General features: G+C 44.4%; 1 protein-coding gene across 1 annotated transcript in view; it reads right to left on the reverse strand.

Annotated features, from left to right (window-relative positions):
* IL23R (interleukin 23 receptor) overlaps nt 1-18,069 on the reverse strand; it is a 469,105-nt gene that overhangs the window by 328,862 nt on the left and 122,174 nt on the right. The window lies entirely within an intron of this gene.

Genomic DNA, 18,069 nt, shown 5'->3' on the forward strand with positions numbered 1-18,069 from the left:
ATGCACAGGGTATGCATTAAGGGTGGTTGACACATTAGATGAGCTAATATCCTTGCAGGGACATGCCAGCAAAGAGGAGAAACGTTCCTGCCAGAGAATGCAATGCGTACAGAGATCTGATGATTTATGGGTTTCAGAGGAGGGAAAAATGGTTTTGCCAAACAGCCTTTTGTCACAGTTTGTGAGGTTTTACCATGGTCAAGCACATGTTGGAAGAGACGCAATGATCAGGTTGTTCAAAATCGATTGGTTCAATCCAAAATTCAGACAAGCTGCAGAGTTTATCTGTCACAGGTCCATCATCTGTCAGCAGATGAATGCAGGAAAAGAGACTGTGGTGAATTTGAGCCACGTTGGGAGAGCAGGAGGTCCATTTAGCAGAATGCAGATGGATTTAATTGAAATGCCTGTGTGTGGAGGATTGAGGTACGTGTTGGTGATTGTGTGCATTTTTAGCCACTGGATTGAAGCTTACCCTACAAGTAGGAATGACAGTCTCACAGTAGCAAAGCTGCTGCTTAGGGAGTTAAGACCACGTTTCGGGTTTCCGATCTCTTTAGAATCAGATAGGGGCAGACACTTCGACAATGAGTTGATTAAGCTCTTGTGTGCTGCATTAAACATTGAGCAGAAGTTGCATTGTAGCTATGGCCCTGAAGCATCAAGACTAGTGGAGCAGATGAATGGTACCTTGAAGTCGAGAATGGCAATAATGTGCGCAGCTACCAATTTGAAGTGGCCAGATGCATTGCCCTTAGTGTTGATGTCAATGAGAAACACACCTGACAAGAAAACAAGACTGTCTTCTCATGAAATTCTCATGGGCCGAGCTATGCGATTGCCCGCAGTGCCTGCAAATGCTCTTGTGAATATAACGGATGATATGGTGCTGGACTACTGCAAGGGTCTGGCTGACATGGGCTGCTCTTTCTCTCACCAGGTGGAGGCTACCACATTGCCACCGATAAGTGATCCAGGTCACACCCTGAAAGCTGGTGACTGGGTTGTTGTCAAGAAACACGTGAGGAAGTCGTGTTTGGAGCCACGTTGGAAGGGGCCATATCAAGTAATACTGACAACAACTACTGCTGTGAAATGTGCAGGTCTTCCAAATTGGATACATGCTAGTCACACAAAGAAGGTGACGTGTCCAACTGATGAGGAACTTGAAGTGTCCAAAACAACAGTTGCAGAGAAGGAAGTCTCAGGGCCGGAGAGTATTCAAAGGGAAACTGAGACTGAAGGAGAGCCTGCTGAGGACGGCTTAATCACTCAAGCAGCAAACGAGTTCCAGATGGGTGACGGTGAGCCTATCTAAGCTGAGGCAACAGGGGAACCGACACAAAGAGAGGTTCTTCCAGAAGCAGATGGATACGGGTTTGAAGTTGAGCCCATAACTGACCCTGAAGGCGAAGGGAGTGAGGCAGAAGGAAGTCGAGGTGTTCTGACTCCTCCTGAGCCACTTGCAGAGCCATCAAGAGAAAACACCATAGCACAAGAGGAGGGCGCTGTTCAACGTCCTGAAAGGCCAAGCAGAAAGAAAACACTTCAAGGAGATAACTGGCCAGAGCCACAAGCTGCAGGAGAGAAAGTGATCCCTAATGAAACAATAGAGGAAGAAGTTGATACCACGAGGAAAGGAGATCTTAGTGAAGGAGAGTTGCAGGGTGATCGCAAACTGAAAAGAAAGAGAGTTGCAAACAGAAGGTACGCAGGTCCTGAATGGGCGTATGCAACATCAGCTGAATGGCATCAAGAATTCTTGGCGTTCTGTTTTGATCGAGCGGTTCCAGGTCAATATTACGGCACCTGAATTAAACTTTAGAAAGAGATTGTGTTAAATTGAAATTGAAATTGAAAGCTGAAAAGCTAAGAAAAGATGCTGAGAAATTACCGGATATGACACTGCTAACCTGATTTGACAAAGGGGTCCTGGAGTGAGTGAAACGCTGTATATACTCGCAGAGAAAGAGAGAGACTTTGCACAGAGAAGAAAAACCAAAATAAAAGAGCTTTTATATCGTCCTCAAGTTGATTGTTTGCTTTGTATTATTCTGCTATCTGATTCTTTACAGATCATGAGTTACAATGGAGATAATAGTAATAGGGTTAGGACTTGTGCATGTTTGGTTATTGGTGTGGGAGTTATGTGTGCGGTAGTGATAATAGCTATGATTGTGGGAATGCCATTAGTGGATAAGAAAGTGACTAACAATGCTTCAAATCCTGAGACTGCTACACTAACACCATGGGAGAAGTTTGAGCAGGATACAAAATATTTGCACGAAGGAACTAATTCAAAAGGGGAACTATCTACTAATGTCTTCTATCGCTTGCTGAATGAGTATGTTGACACAATGGATGCGAAGAATTGCTATGTGTGCACAAAGATTCCTTCAGTAGTACAAGAAGGGGTTACTTATCATAGTCTGCCACTTACCTACGGGATAAGCTGTAGTTTGCTGTTAACAAGATTCTATGATCAAGAACATGTTCAATACTTCTATTCTAACCTAGATGTAGTGTTTTCCTTTGTGCCTGTGATTGAGTTTCTAAATAAATTAGCTAAAGAACACAGCATAAAACTAGTTAGGGGTTTCTTTGAGCCGACACTAACATTTGGGACAGCTTATGCGCACCACAATAATCTAACCTGCTTACTAACACCTGTAGAAAAGAGCTTCTTAGATCATACTGATGATAGACGGAAAGCATTAAAGGAAAGGCTAGAAAAGGGATTAGAAAAACGCACGCTTGCAAATTATTATGCTTACACTGCAATAAAGACGCAGGGCAAATTAGCTATAGATGCATTACACGTAGGAAGGCTTTGTATATATAGGCCGAAATCTGAGCATGACACTTTATTTGTGGGAACGAGTGAATGCAGGCATGTGTTTCTGTTTCAGAGTAAATGGACGTTCATGTTAAATGGACAGGATCCAGCGATCCCTGGGATCTATTATATATGTGGACTTAATGCTTATTACCGTCTTCCAAAGGGATGGTATGGGACATGTTATTTGAGAATAGTTTTTCCCAAGATCTACCAGATTGATGATTTTAAGCAAATTCCTAAAACGTCTGAATTACAGCATACTAGACAAAAGAGAGAGACAGCGGCTGCTGTCATTGGTGACATATTTGGAGCCATAATTCCTTTATTAGGGGTTATCTTAAACTCCATAAAGATTCGGAAGTTGTCTACTATTGTGGATAACATGCTGACAAACTTCACAGGGGCTATACTCCTGATGGATACTGAACTTGCTGCGGAGAGAGCTATGACTCGTGCTATATTCTAATATTCGTGATTCTTGCTTTGATGAAACCTTATCAGAGTTGCCATATTGTGACTATGCTAATGTTTTTCTTGGTTTTGAGACTAATAAACTTACTAGTAGAATTGTAATCAATAGGGAATAAACTTCATATAATAATCCTAAACTGGTGTGGTTATTCATGACTGTAAGGTCATGGTGGTTTCTGAATTTTATTAATGTCTTTGACTAATCTGAATTATCTTATTATGGTAAACATTGATGATGTTATTGACATATTGATTGGCATATTGATTAGTTATCTCGTCCTAAGGTGTCTTCAATCAGGGTCAAAAGATTAATTGGCCTAAAACGAGTCCCAGAGTGAGTAAATTCGTCATAAAGGGACACGTTAGCACCACAATAGATCAAAAGCATCTCTTTAGGTATTTAATAAGAAATATATTTCTCTGTGGAGAAACTCCTCCTGCACCCCACTAGATTTGGTGGTGTTTCCTTCCCATTTTCATTCTAAAAGCAAATTTACTCATACCCTTGACAAGTATAAATGCCTGATCATGAAAAACAAACTACACAGATCTTGTAAATGCCCACAAATGCACAGTTTTACAGTGTTGTGGGGGTCACCAACATTTGCACATGGTTCTACCCATGTATGGCCACAATCCTGCCCCTAACAGCAGAAGTCCTGACAAAAGGCAGAAATATCAGTAGTAAAGTTTATTTATGTATTTTTTATTTTTTTTTTATTTATTTATATGCCTTTGTAGAGCAGACTTGACTCAGAGAGTGACAGAGTGCTTTCCATAAGTCAAATATGTAGATACAAAATGACCAGTTACTGAGCAGTGTTAGTGGGGTACATACATATTTGTACAACACATGGCATTCAGGTGATGTTATGTGACGAAAAGTCGGATGAACTCATGAGAGAGGGACAAAGAACCGGTCAGTATATGATCCCCCACCATATAAACTGTTCATTCGTAATTGCGTGTTTCCGAATTAACATGAAAAAATCGCCCCAGTTAGGGAGTTGCCTCATTTGTAAGCAGGACTCCCAAAGGGTTGTTCAACCAAAGGAGCTGGATTGAAAAAGAATACTGCATTTATTATTGCAAATTGAAATCTGGAATGGAATTTACATTAGTACATTTGTTCACCTAAGTGAAATTTGGTTGTGCAAAGTATCTTTTGAATTTATCTCTAGTATAAAAAAGAATCATACAGAAACTTTTGCAACTAGGACATTCACTCTCATTTTTTTTTTTTTTTTAAGTCTGACAAATGTAAAGAAAATGGGTTGCGGCAGGTGCTGCTCCTCTAACCACAAACATACCGAGCACAGCTCATAGCTGGGGAGTCAAGTAACTGAATCAGTAGAGTAACCACAATTACATAGGCCCGTATTTATACTTTTTTTAGCGCCGCATTTGCGCCGCTTTTTGACGCAAAAACGGCGCAAACTTGCAAAATACCATTGTATTTTGTAGGTTTGCGCCGTTTTTGCGTCAAAAAGCGGCGCAAATGCGGCGCAAAAAAAGTATAAATACGGGTAAATGTCTAGTTGTTGGGTATATGAGAAATGCATGATCCATTACTGAAAGTTAAACCAGCGAAACCTCTGAGGTCTCATGGAAAAATTATTAGTTTATCTTTAACATCCATTCCTCACTCGACCAGCTCATCTTAAAAAAAATTATGACGTACTGCAGCAAAATCATGTGCTATTCATAGCAGTGCAGTCATCATTGTTAATCACTCAGTTTCAAGGCACACAATCAAGGTGGCTCTATAGAAAATGTTGCTACACTGGTTATTGGTCCGCTCCAGTAGCAAGTTTCAGAGTTTAAAGTATTTAAAATACTTTCTTATTAATAAAATAATCTGTTTCGGTTATTTAACTATCATCGTTTGCTCGCCTACTGCAAAGAGTACCTGGATGCAGTCTTCCACACCCCATAAACTAACATTACATAATGGCTTGCCGTGCATTCTATTTTTGATTTTGCAATAACTTCTGAGTCCTTAATCCGATTATATTCCATGTGTAGCATTTTACAAAATTTTCTTAGTTCGGTTTGAAAACATTTACCTTTCCATTTTTAACTCTTTTCTTGTTTTGGCGTTTTGTACTTGCATCCGGCACATTTTTAGATGAGGAGAACCTTGCTACGTGTTTAAGAGAGAGATGGAGGTAGACGTCATAGAAACCAGGGTAGTTGACAGCACCCGAGTCTGTCGAATTAGTGGGAGCTGAAACAAAAACCATGTCAACGCTGTGTATATCACTTCCGTCCCCCTAGTTTAACAGTATGCCTCCCAGCAATCATGGATTGACAGCGAAGATTAAAGATGCAGATCAAGTAAGAAGTCCCAAAACTGATACGATTTTGGACCGGTTTACACAGAGGACTTCTAGAAAGAAGCACAACATTCACTACGAAATGCAGTATGATACGAACATTTTGTAACGTGTTTAAGTAATATTATTACAGACAATAGGCTAGTCCTGGGACCATACCTGAGCCAGAAAACACCTGTAGCGCCATAGTGTATGATGTCATGATTAGCATGTACGCTCACTCCGTGGATTAAAACTGTGTGTATAACAATTTCACTTTAGTGTAAAATACCTGTACTGATAAAAATAACTATCTGCATTGCCATTCTAATTGCTATATCAGGGACAAACAATATGCAAACCAATTAAGGAATTTTAAGCACCCATGACAGTCAATGAGAAGGTCATATAACAAAGAGATAACCTCGTGAATCCACTGGGGATATTGGGAAATGCTAAGTGTTTATAGGTACACTATTTACTGAACAAACAAACAAATGGATAATTTTAACACTGTAAAGCCTATTTCCCAGGAATTGTTGTACTCAGTTAATCAAATTGCACAGAAAGGTAAAATTCCCAAAATCATATAGTTTTTGATAAATATTTGTTTGATGGAAAAAGAATGAACAAATGCAAATTAAATTACAATGAATACATTCAGGTGTAGGAAAACCTTATATACAAATGTACAAGCAATCAAATGTTTCCTAAAACAACCGGACACCAGACTAAGTTAAAAACATCAGGTCAAAAGTCAAATCAGGTGCTGACATTTTTATCTTAAATGCAACAATGCAAAACAACCATCATCAAGATATTAAACAAACCATTTGAAAAACTATCTTCAGAATGGGTCTGTAAAACACAAATTGCTTTCCACCATGTCAAAATGCCAAATCTGTCAAAATAACTGTTTATGACAAGTGAAAAACCCTGCTTTTACGTTTTAATAAATCTCCCCTAAGTGCTACATATTGCCCACAAAGTAGGGTGCCTGATATTTAAAAGTGGAACATGTGCAAAAATAAAGTTGGCATACTCCTCCGGTCATTAGCCCTTAAAAGCTATTTTCAATGACTCTTCTATAGCTGGATTCTGGAAAATGTCAAAGTACAGCTTAGAGTTGTTTCTGATTGCACTGTGTAGAAAAGGGAGGAGCAGGGAAGAAAGCAGCTGGGCAGCAGCGAGACCACGAGACTGTGAGTCGCACAACCTGAAGGAGCAAGCAGGAGCCACAGTCGCAGCCCTTGTCGCGAAGGGATACTAGCTTTGACACTGATACTGGTTCCTTGTTGGTGCATCCATGGGGCCATCCTATGACCTATGAAGAAGAAGGAGCCATGAAGCTGTGAAGACGCAGGAGCAGAGGGAGTGGAGCCGAGCGCTCCACTGACCCCGAGGTAGGGATTCCACTTGGTTTGTTGGGGATCTATGCTAAGTCTTGACCACCGCCCTCCACCAAGGAAGGGAGCTGGCAAGGGGCATGGGGAAAAAAGAAGGTGGAAGGAGCTACAGTGGCACAGCGGACACAGAGGTCATTGGTTGATCCCCAGGAGATGCAGAAGCATGCGGCCTAGGTTGAATGCAGCTTGTGGCCTGGATGTGCTTCCTCCTGTTCTTCTGCATGTGCCCACACCCTGCACTCCACCACCCAGTGCCACCCAACACCATCCAGTACCTCTTGCTGCCTTTGGCTGTGCGTTAAAATTAACAATCTAAAATGCTTGTGAACCTGCCAAATTTTAACAACTTGGATGCTTGTGAACCTGTGGCTTAGAAACAAGTGGCAAGCTGGGTTCAAGGTCATGACCACAAAGGGGCCTTCAGACTAATCCATAGTCTCTCCTTGCCCCAACTCACATGCAAAAGCTCCATGAATCAATTTAATTGAGACTCGGAGTGGTCACCGGACTGCTACTCTCTCTGGCATTCCTCTAGCATAATCCACCTCAACCTTCAAACCCCTAACCTGTCTCAAAACGCACCACCCTCTAGCACCAAAGCACTAAAACTTCAAAAAAATTATACTACAACTACAATTACAACTATACCTCCTAGGAGAATTAACTGTCATACCCTTAAGACCCCCTAAGACCACTTAAGACCTCAAACACAAAACATTAGTGCTACAACCCAAAAGCCCCTGGGAACTCAGATAGAGAGTGATTGTGCCCCTCTCCTGCCACCTGCAGGCATCCATCACTAAGGGAAGGCCAGGCAGTACTCAATTGAGGAGACCAGGGCTGGACCACACAAGGAATCAAGAGCCAGGAGCCCAGAGACCTAGAGCAGGTATCCCAAAAAAAGCATGGAAACAGGCTTGGGAGCAGAAGACCTGAGGGGTTAGGGAGCAGGCCCAGAGCTGGACCTGCCAAAAGGATAGTAACCAGGAGAACAGCCGTTATCAGCTCCTGGACCACCGCAGTCCATTCTACTGAGCATGGCCCTAGCAGGAACAGCTCTAACACAAAACACACCAATCAGCTCCACCTGTATTATGAGGTCAGGGAACGTCAGATGCTCTCTGCTGCAGTGGATCAAATGGAGGAACCTCACTTCCCAGACTACTGCCCTCAGCACCGAACGCTGACAACCAAACCAAGATCTCAAAATTCCAGTTCCTGAAGGGTGCAAACCTAGATAATTTTCGAACAAAACTGATTGCATGGGTCTGCCAACACCAACCACAGTTATTCGTACCAGGACCACCTCCCAACTCCCAGCCCTGGACACGGCCCTTGTGTCCAGTCCCTTTCATTATGGGACCTCCAAATCCCACATTCCACTCTTGGACCATCACAGCTACACAGACAAAGCAGATGGGGGTTTCTCAATACGTCCAGCAAGTCAAGCTAGCCAGGGCATGGAGCTGGAGATCATTGACCTAACCCCCAGCCCAAACAGCCCAGGTTAGGGTCAATCTAGCACAGTCCCCAAGGCTGCAAGCACACCAGTTGAGGAGAACAGCAGTAAACTTCAAGCCCTACACCAAGTCAATATCCCCCTGGACTGAGCAGCATCGGCAGCATTAAACGAACCAAAGGCTCAGACACCTAGGACAGTCCTTTCCCAGTTAGAAGAAGAGAATAGCTGAGAACCAACAAGCCCAAGTGGAAAAGCTACAAGGCAAGAAGACAGAATACAGGCAATGCCCCAGTAGGCTAGGGAACTCTCCTTCTTAACTCATGAAGAGTGGGATGAGATGCTGCCCTCCTACATCACCGAAGACGACCACAAAGCTACATACGTGAAAATCCAATCTCTGGCCAAACTCCTCAATCAGGGGATGGTGCAGAAGGACACAATTCCCCAGATGAAGGAGTCAGGCCCTCCATGCTAAAAACTACTCAAGCCATGGCTGACGCCATGGACAACCACTCAGCGAAAATGGACACTCAAATAGAGGTACTGAACGCTCTGGCGATGCTTATGGATGGGACTGATGGCAAATTCGCCGACTTAAACAACCTCCTTAAAAGGGCTCAAAGGTGCACTTGCTCCCCCATTCTGCAGAAACTGAGTACATTACCTGGCACCTTAAGCACCTTCTTTAAAGACCTAAAGGATGTCCTCAAGCAAGCAAGGGGAATCCGCTTCCACCGGGCCAGACCCCGCAAAAAGGAGATGGACAAGTGCCAAAACAGCCAGAGCCAACGGCCAACACCAACACACCCAGCCCCCACAAACAGTCCAATTCCATTCTGCCCACAATTCAAGCCCCAGCCCTTCACAAGTGACCACTGCAATAGGGCCATTGGAAGTGGAACAACCCCCCCAAAAAAGGGATAATATTGATACCAGTAATAGTAGCAGAGTTGGGGCAAGCCAACCCACCTTAATGGACCTCCCCAAAATATTATACTAGCTGCCACAACCTCAGCTGGAGCAGGAGCAAGATCAAAACGATGCCAGAAAAGGAAAACAAGAAAAAGGAATTTCCCTAAAATAAACGGGCTGAGAAATTACGCCATCTTTGGAAATAGAGCTTAGACATCAGAAAGGCATTGAGAAGGCACCCCTCGAGGAAATGGGGCAACAACGGATCATACAATTGAGGGAAAACCATCCTCCAACACAGCTAGCCTGATAAAGAGCGTCAAGAGGCCACGTTGCTGGTTGTAGACCAGCTCATACCATGCATCTTGAGATCGGCTCCCCACCTTCATCAGAGGCCCAGATTCCTAGGAAAGGGCCACCTAATACCCACAGCTCCCCACTAGTCACCATAGCCAAGGAGAACCTAGATGGAAAGACTAGTAACACGCCAATCCCATCAATGAAGATGTGCAGTAACCCTCTTGGGAACAGTGGCTCACCAGTCCCATCAACGAAGATGTGCATTAACCCTCTTGGAAACTTGCTCTATAAGAGGAATCTGGCTAAAAAGATCTATTCAAAATAAATCATAAGGGCTCCGGCCTCTCATTGGGGCTAAGAGCATACAGCTCCAACTAACCCTCAACGCTGGATATGAGAACACCGGCACCATGCAAGCACTTCCTAAGAAGGGGCCAAAGAGTTACTCTCATTCATCCACTTTACTGCTCAACAGGATTTGACAGCATCCTCAATTGAGGCAACATTATAACATTACTAAATCAGATCCCACCACTCGCTGGGACAACCTCCACTGACATCAAATTCATCCAGTTCATAAACAAGAACCAAGGGTACAAGAGAGACTTGATAAAGGCCACATGGGGCACATTGGACATGGCTGACAAGGTACAACATGAAAACAAACACTTTCTGGCCTGGGGCATAATTGTGGAAATATGTCAAGAACCCTAGTACCCTCACCCACTGAGGAGGGTTACAGGCACTGATATAGGGAATCAATGTCACCACAGCAGTCCTACTCAGTCCTACAAAATGCACTAGTGGCAACTCCATCTATTAAGGAAAATGCAATTGAACCTGTTCCTCACCTTCACTGCATGACCTATCATAGGGGAAGGTCCCCGACGAATGATTGGGGATAGATTGCAAGGTCATTAAAAAAGCTGCAGCCTGCAAAGTGACCCAAGGCAGCACAAGCAAACACCTCAGATCATACAACACCTACTCTCCGACTCTGATCATGGAACATATGTGGCCTGGTAAGCAAGCTTGTGACCATGGCCTTTTTATCTTTTCCCAATCCTTCTTGGTGAACACTCTTCAGGAGACATGGGCCCAGGAACCAGTCTCAATCCGAAAGTACTCACACAATGCAGCCCCAGCCACCAAGGAGGCAAAATTCAGCCATAGCAAGGGGGCCTTGCAATCTACCCGTCAACTGCAATCAAAGCCAGCAGCAAGGTGCAGGATACTGACTCATACAACCTCCAAATACTGTACTTAACACAGACATGTGGGGCATAACCATCACACTGGCCCTAATAAATACTTACAGGCCACCCAGCTACAAAGACCATGGACAGACTCTAACAAAAAGCTGTATGAAAACCTCCTCAAAGTAGGGGCGTCCCACCCAGATTTTATGACCATAGAAACAGGTGACCTGATAGGCCATGCACCTAGAGCAAAATCACTAAGCCGCAGGAGCGCCAATGGAACATCCCAACACAAGCAACAATCAAGTTAGGGAAGACGGATATAAAGGGTCTTAATTTGCCTGGCAAAATGGAAAATATGGGCCTTAGGGTCCTCAATGGCCGTTATCAAAGCGACATTCCTTCCGCAATGTCCTTCCACTACTCCAACAGAAATTCCTTGATCAACTACACTTTTGGATCTTTGCCTCTACTGCAGCTAGTCCGTTCCTTCAAAACTGGTGAAAGACCAGAGAGCGACTACCAACCCCTGGAGCTAGAACTCGCTCTTGGTGTAACCAAAAACAGTTGCACCACAGATCCAGTATGTTCAACTTGCTCTGCCTCTACTTACTCTAAAGGAGGGTAAAATGAAACTCTACCACTACAGAACCACTGGAGCAAAAAGCAAAAATTTACCTAAAAAGAACTTGGAGTAACAGGACCTCTTCAAGAGAAGACTTGGAAGCCTTCATAGACTCCTTCAAACAACATACCACAAAAGTAAATCCACATACAGCCCTCCAAATAACAGGCCACAGCCTACCAGGCCAAAACCAGTGCAGGAACAGAAAAACAAATTCACAGAAGAGGGACATCGACAAAGCCCTGCGAAAGTGAAGTAGTCTCCACACAATGGAGCCCTCTTAGCCGATTTAAGGCTCAAGAAAAGGGAGTACAAAAGGGCGCTCTGGAGTGAGAAAAGAAAAAACACAAAATGTTTCTGGGCTAAACTCATCCATGACATCAAGCCTCACAACTTCAATGTATTTTGGCAAACAGTCAATGCCCTAAAAAGCACACCACAACAACACCCAGAATCTAACCAATCTAAAAAGCCTGGGTCATCTTCCTCTCTGCACATTTCAATACAAGGCCTAGTTCAGCGGACATTTCGGAAAATATAGAGGAGGCTACAGCCAGGGGGCATGGCATGTCAGCAGCCACATGCAGTTACACAGCTGATATGCAAAACATAGATGAAGCTGCAGTTCAACGGCAGATAATCAAAGGTAGAACACGGGAGCCCCTGGTCCAAATGAAATCACGCAGGCCATCTACAAAACCATTCTGGCAAAATGGGCAGGGCACATGGTCCCTTTATTTAAACATGCTTCAACAGGAGCCACAATTCCAGATCCACTATAGCGCCCATTTTAAAGGGAGGCGACAAATCTAAAGCTGAGAACTACAGACTAATAGCCCTTATTGAAAATGAGGTGAAGTATTACACAGGCATCCTGCTGGAACAGCTTCTCAATTGGGTCAATACAAACTCTACCATCCCAATTTATCAGAAAGGGTTTACAAAAACAAACTAGGACCTCGACAAACATCATGGCACTATTACTACTGTTTGACTCCTCTAAAGCCGCCAAATTGCTCCTCTACCTCTGTTATATCGTTTATAAAGCTACCTTTGATTGTGTCAACTGAAACACGCTCTGGAGTAAACTAAGAGATTAGTCACCACCACTGGCGCTCTTTAGAGCAATTGAGAACCTATACTCCAACACTTGGATCAGAATTAAGCTGGGCAGGGGGATCAGTCTTTCTAGGGCTAAGCAAACATCTTGTGGATTAAAAAAAGGGTGCATTTTTGTCCCCATCCTCTTCAACCTACTTCTGGCAGATCTTCCTCTAGTCCTGTCCTCCATCAACTCTCACGCCCCGAAACTTGTTTCCATCTGTCTCTCAAACCTCCTCTACACCACTGACCTGGTGCTGATTAGCCGGACAAATATCGGGCTGCAACGTCTTCTGAACATCACCCATGAATACTCAACAAAAACGGTTTGACAATCAATATCAAGAAAAGAAAATCATGAATTGCTCTAGAAAAACAAGAGGTAAATTCAGCTGGTTTCTTGGCTCCACCAAGGTTGATGAAGTCAGTGAAAATAAATACCTCTGACTTATATTTGACAACAAAAGAAGTTTCAAGCCTCAAAAAGAGGAGATAAAAAGAAAAGGGTTTACACTGGCAGCAGTTCTAAGGACTTTATTTAGAGACCTGAACAGGCTGTCATACAGTCCCATCTTAAAAACAACAAGGGCAAAGGCTGTGACCATCCTGGCATATGGAAGCAAAGCCCTTTGGGTCAGGGACTCAAAAATCCTGGAAACTACAACTGTAAGAATCTAACAGGAAATGTTTCAATGACCTAGACACACCTCACCTGCTCATATCAGGCTGGAATTCACTTGAAATCCTCAAAAAAGCTGTTAACAAAACATCAAAGTTAACATCATCCTCAGGAGACATGGCATCATTTGAGAAGCGTGCTCATGCCTGGGTAGTGTTAAACTGATGTAGCTTGCTTAAACTCTCAGCAATATCTGGGTGAGGCATTCAGCTCCAGGACAAAAGTCAACTTTTTGAAACACCGCCTTGGCCTCCTCCCTCCAAACACACATGCGTTCCATGGCTGAGGGCAGAAAAAGAGGCTGGCTGTATGGTCACCCAAAGGAGGATGCAATCCATACTATCTGCCTTTGCAGGGCCACGTTACGCCTCTGCCGCCATTGGTTGAGCCCTTTTTGGAATCAGCTAGGGTGCTTTCTTGCAGACAAGCCATACTAAGTGCCTAAACTTCATAGACCCTCAAGCAATTTCTCATACAGTAAAATATCTCCAGGGAGTCGACAGGTCTTTAAGTAAGGCACACGCTCCACCATAACAAAACTACCAGCCACAAACACCTGCCCCTCCTAAGGATGGGGGTGATGCTCCCTCCAACAATCCAGTCCCACAACCTGAAAAACCTAGCTTGGCATCAAGGGAATCGCCAGCATAGCATGGCAGCAAGGCAACCATCCTTAACTGCTGTGTCAAAACAGTAATCTGTATAAGTTCTCTTCTTTACACAAATACTTTACTCTTGCATTTAGCTCCGCATATGCTCTCCTCTTCGCATAAGCACTTTTTTACAATTCATGATTATACAAATCTTGGTCGGACTGTAAAAAAGAGTCTTTTAGATAAACTTTAGTGCAGGCTGCGCTGACAATGCCCGATGCAGGGCAATTATTTTTCATTGTTGTTCAAATACTTTCTGCACTAGTTCCCTTCCAGTACAAAACCACGGGCGCAAGTAGGGACAATGACATTTCATTTTGCACAAGTAGGACTTTTAACATTTTAGCCGAAGGGATGATTTTGATCACATTTTCTTTTAGAAGCCTCATGGAATATCATTCTTGCTGTATTTATTCATGTCCTATGACTTATATTATTATTATTATTTTAATTAATTAAACCATAAAGTTTACTTACACGTTCTGGTTAATCTGTATCTTTGATAAGAAATAGCTTGAATAGCTATTCAAAGTCCATGTTTCATATGTAGTAAAAATCCAATCTATTGGTGAAGTCAAATGTTCATTAAGTATGTGGGAAAAGTAACTTTTAGAAAGTTATACTTTTCCTCCCTGAGTGGGAGTTTGGCTAATTAGCATTAGCCTGGGACAGCTGACCAGTACCTCACTGACAATGAGGCATGAAAACTGCTCCCACAACAGAGACTACAGGCTGGGTGTCAGGTGGTGTTTTTCTTCCGCTTGCAGATAGGATGGTTGGAGTGGATCCAGTGACTTCATTGATTGGAAAGAGTCCATTTCAGAAGGCCCTTCGAAAAGGAATCGGACTTAGTGGAGCCCTCATCAGATACAGTCTGCTGCCTTGCCCCACTGGAAAAAAAGTTATTCAATTTAAGACAAAGTACCAGCGAGAAAATCTTGAACAACTGAAGTCGCAATAAGTATTGGGGTGGAAGTTGAATCTCGGAAGGTGGGAAATTCAAATTTTTCCTACTCCAATGACAGCCCCCAGTCTATTTTGAGAAGGTGAACAGGCACTTTCATGCACAGACAAAGTGGGCAACTATCAGGGTTCCAGTCTTCCAGAAGTCTCTTTTGTAATGTGATCAAGACAGTCAGCCTTAATTTGACAGATGAGAATTGGGGCTCTTAACCTTCGTCCTCTACGGAATTTGGTGGAAACTAAAGAATCTTTGGTGGTCATTACAGCCTCGGCGGTCTTTTTACAAGACCGCTGAGGGACTGCCGTGTGGAAGACCGCCAGTGGTGGCGGTTTACCGCTCGGCCTATTATGACCGTTGGCAGCTCTCCATCCTTTTACGGACGGAGAGCCGCCAACAGCCATACTGGAGGGAGGCGGGGAAGTGGAGGTTGCTCCACCTCCACCGCCACGCCAACAGAACACCGCCCAGCGAATCACGTCCTGTGATTCGCCGTGGCGGTGTTCTGTTGGCGTTGTGGCGTCGGCGGAGCTGCCCCCATGGCTCCCGTCCCCTCCCGGAGGATCGACGGAAAAGGTAAGTCGATCGTCCGTTAGGGGAGGGGGGTGATGGGGCGTTGTGTGTTGTGTGGGTGCATGGGGGTGTGCGTCTGTGTATGTAGAGGAGGTGTGTGAGTGCGTGTATGCTTGCGGGGGTGTTGCGTGTTTTGGGAATGAGTGCGTGTATGTCTGTGGGTATGTCTGTATGGATGTGTGCGTGTATGTTTGTATGTGGGTGTGCGTGTCTGACTGTGTGTGTGGATGTAGGCATGTATGTCGGTGTGTGTGCGTGTGTGTGTTGGTGGTGCCTGCGTGCGTGTTGTGTGTGTGTGAGTTTCTGTGATGTTGGGGGTCGGGGTGGGGAGGGGGCCCAGCCACCTTTGGGGGTGGCAGGGGTGGTGGGGGGTGTAGGGGAGGGAGTTGGGGTGGGGGTGGGGGGTGGTGGAGACCCCTATCAGTGCCAGAGAAGGAATTCCCTGGCACTGATAGTGCTTACCACCATGGATTTCATGGCAGTTCCAACCGCAGGAAATCCACGGCGGTAAGCCGAGTCAAAATACCGCCGGCAGTATAGTGACGGCCGCCGAGCTGTAGACCTAGGTCTCCAGCCCGGCGGTCGTCTCCGCCCTGGCGGGCGGAACGGAGAACCGGCGGATGACCATGGCGGTACCCGCCATGGTCATAATACAAAAAAAAAGACCGCCAGCCTGTTGGCGGTCTTACCGCCGCTTCTCCGCCTTCCGCCAGGGTCATAATGACCCCCATAGTGTCTAATGTGTCTCTTCTAATGTCTTCTAATTCACCCCTCACTTCACCTCTCTATCTATCTATCTATCTATCTATACGCACAGATATATTTCCTTGTATACACCCCATGTATCTACTCCTTCTCTACTAACTTTACCTCATTAACGTCTATCTAACCTTTCATTGAAATACACTTCCCTCTCATGACTGCACCTCTCTACCAGTCTCTGTGTCTACATCTACAGCTCTACCTTTCTCAACATCTTTATGTCTATCATTACCTTCTCTTTCTTTCTCTCTCTTTCTTCTCTATCTGCACCTCCATCTTCAGTTCAAGTCATCCACTCTTCCTCACCTTCCTGTCTCTCTACCTCTCTCTTTTGATATATCTCTCTAATGTGCCTCTCTGTTTCTACCTCTTTCTCTTCCTCACAATTCTCTTTTTAGTTCACTTTCTCTCTCTACCGCTGGATCAACCTCACCTTGTTCTCTATCTCACCTATGGCTCTCCACATAGCTACCTTTCTTTCTCTCTCCACCTCATCTCTCTTTCTACCCTTAACCTCTCTGTCTCTCCCTTCCACCACCTCACTTCTGCCTTTACCTGAACTGTATTTCTACATCTCTTCTAATGTGCCCCTCTCAGCCTCACCACCTTCTATCTACCATGTTTCTCTCTATACCTCTCATAACTTTGCCTCAATCTCTCCCTCTACCTCTCCCTGGCATTACCTCTCCTTAATTCTCTTTCTACCTTACCTCTCTCTCTCACTACCTCACCTTTCAGCCTACTTCATCCCTCCCTCTAAAGAAACTTCTCCCTATCCTTACCTCTCTCTACCTTACACTCAAACCGTACCTATCTGTGAGGTGGGTAATGACAATTAATGCTCCACGAGGTTTGGAATGTTGTTTATCAATTTTTATTTGATTTCAAGTGTTCTTTTTCATAAGAAATCACTCCTAAACCCTCCTTCTTCTCCTCTCTTTGAGGGCCTGGACATCCTTGGACCACCGTTCCCGCGTCATGCCCCTCGAGAGAAGGAAAGATGTCAGGTAAGTGTTTTTGTAGGATCTCTTCTTGTTTAGGAATGTCCTATAAGTCATGCAAGAACTTTTCACCTTGCGTGAAACTGCTTCCTAGTGCAACTACTTGGATAGTGAGGTTACAAAAGAATAGGGTAGGGGAAAGAAGCGAACCAAAAAGAAAAACACTATCTTGTGTTGCGTTAACTTTGGAAGAAGTGAGTTAGGTGCACATCAGAGGGGAACGCAATAAGGGAAATAACCTCTTCTATCTGGACAACAAAAAAACAAAAATAAAAAGACAACGTGGCAGGAGATTTGTTCTACTTCCTGTAGGTTACTTGCCTTCCCTCTCACCCCCTTTTTTCCTCCACTTTTCCTAGCTATTTTCTCCACCTCCCTTCAGCGGGTTTACCCCAACTGCGATTCCTTCCCCAGAGCCGTTCACACACCTGGGAGAGTACATCTCTCTGGGGATGTGGCTGGGCTTTTCACTCGGACTGTGGTCCAGGGTCTGCCAGCTTCCTGCTCCTGACTTGGTGTTGTCCTTTTCTTGTCCTACTGAACTACAGTCAGGCTGTAGCATCAGGTGTCTTGGGCTCATGTTGTCGGGGCCTGGGATTCCCTCGGTGTTCCGCTGGTTCTCCTCCTCAGACATTGCTTCTTCCCCCTTCTTCTCTGGTGTGCTGCTCTTCTCTTCAGTGTCCTCCTTAAGTTGCGCTTCCGGGGAGAAAGACCACACCCCCTTAAAGGTCTCCCCTCTGCCTACTGCATCCTGCGGGTCATAGAGAGGGGATATCCCTTTGTAATTACAGGGCTGGTAATGATGGAAAG

Source organism: Pleurodeles waltl, chromosome 4_2 (genome assembly GCF_031143425.1).
Source record: "Pleurodeles waltl isolate 20211129_DDA chromosome 4_2, aPleWal1.hap1.20221129, whole genome shotgun sequence".
Classification (NCBI taxonomy): Eukaryota; Metazoa; Chordata; class Amphibia; order Caudata; family Salamandridae; genus Pleurodeles; species Pleurodeles waltl.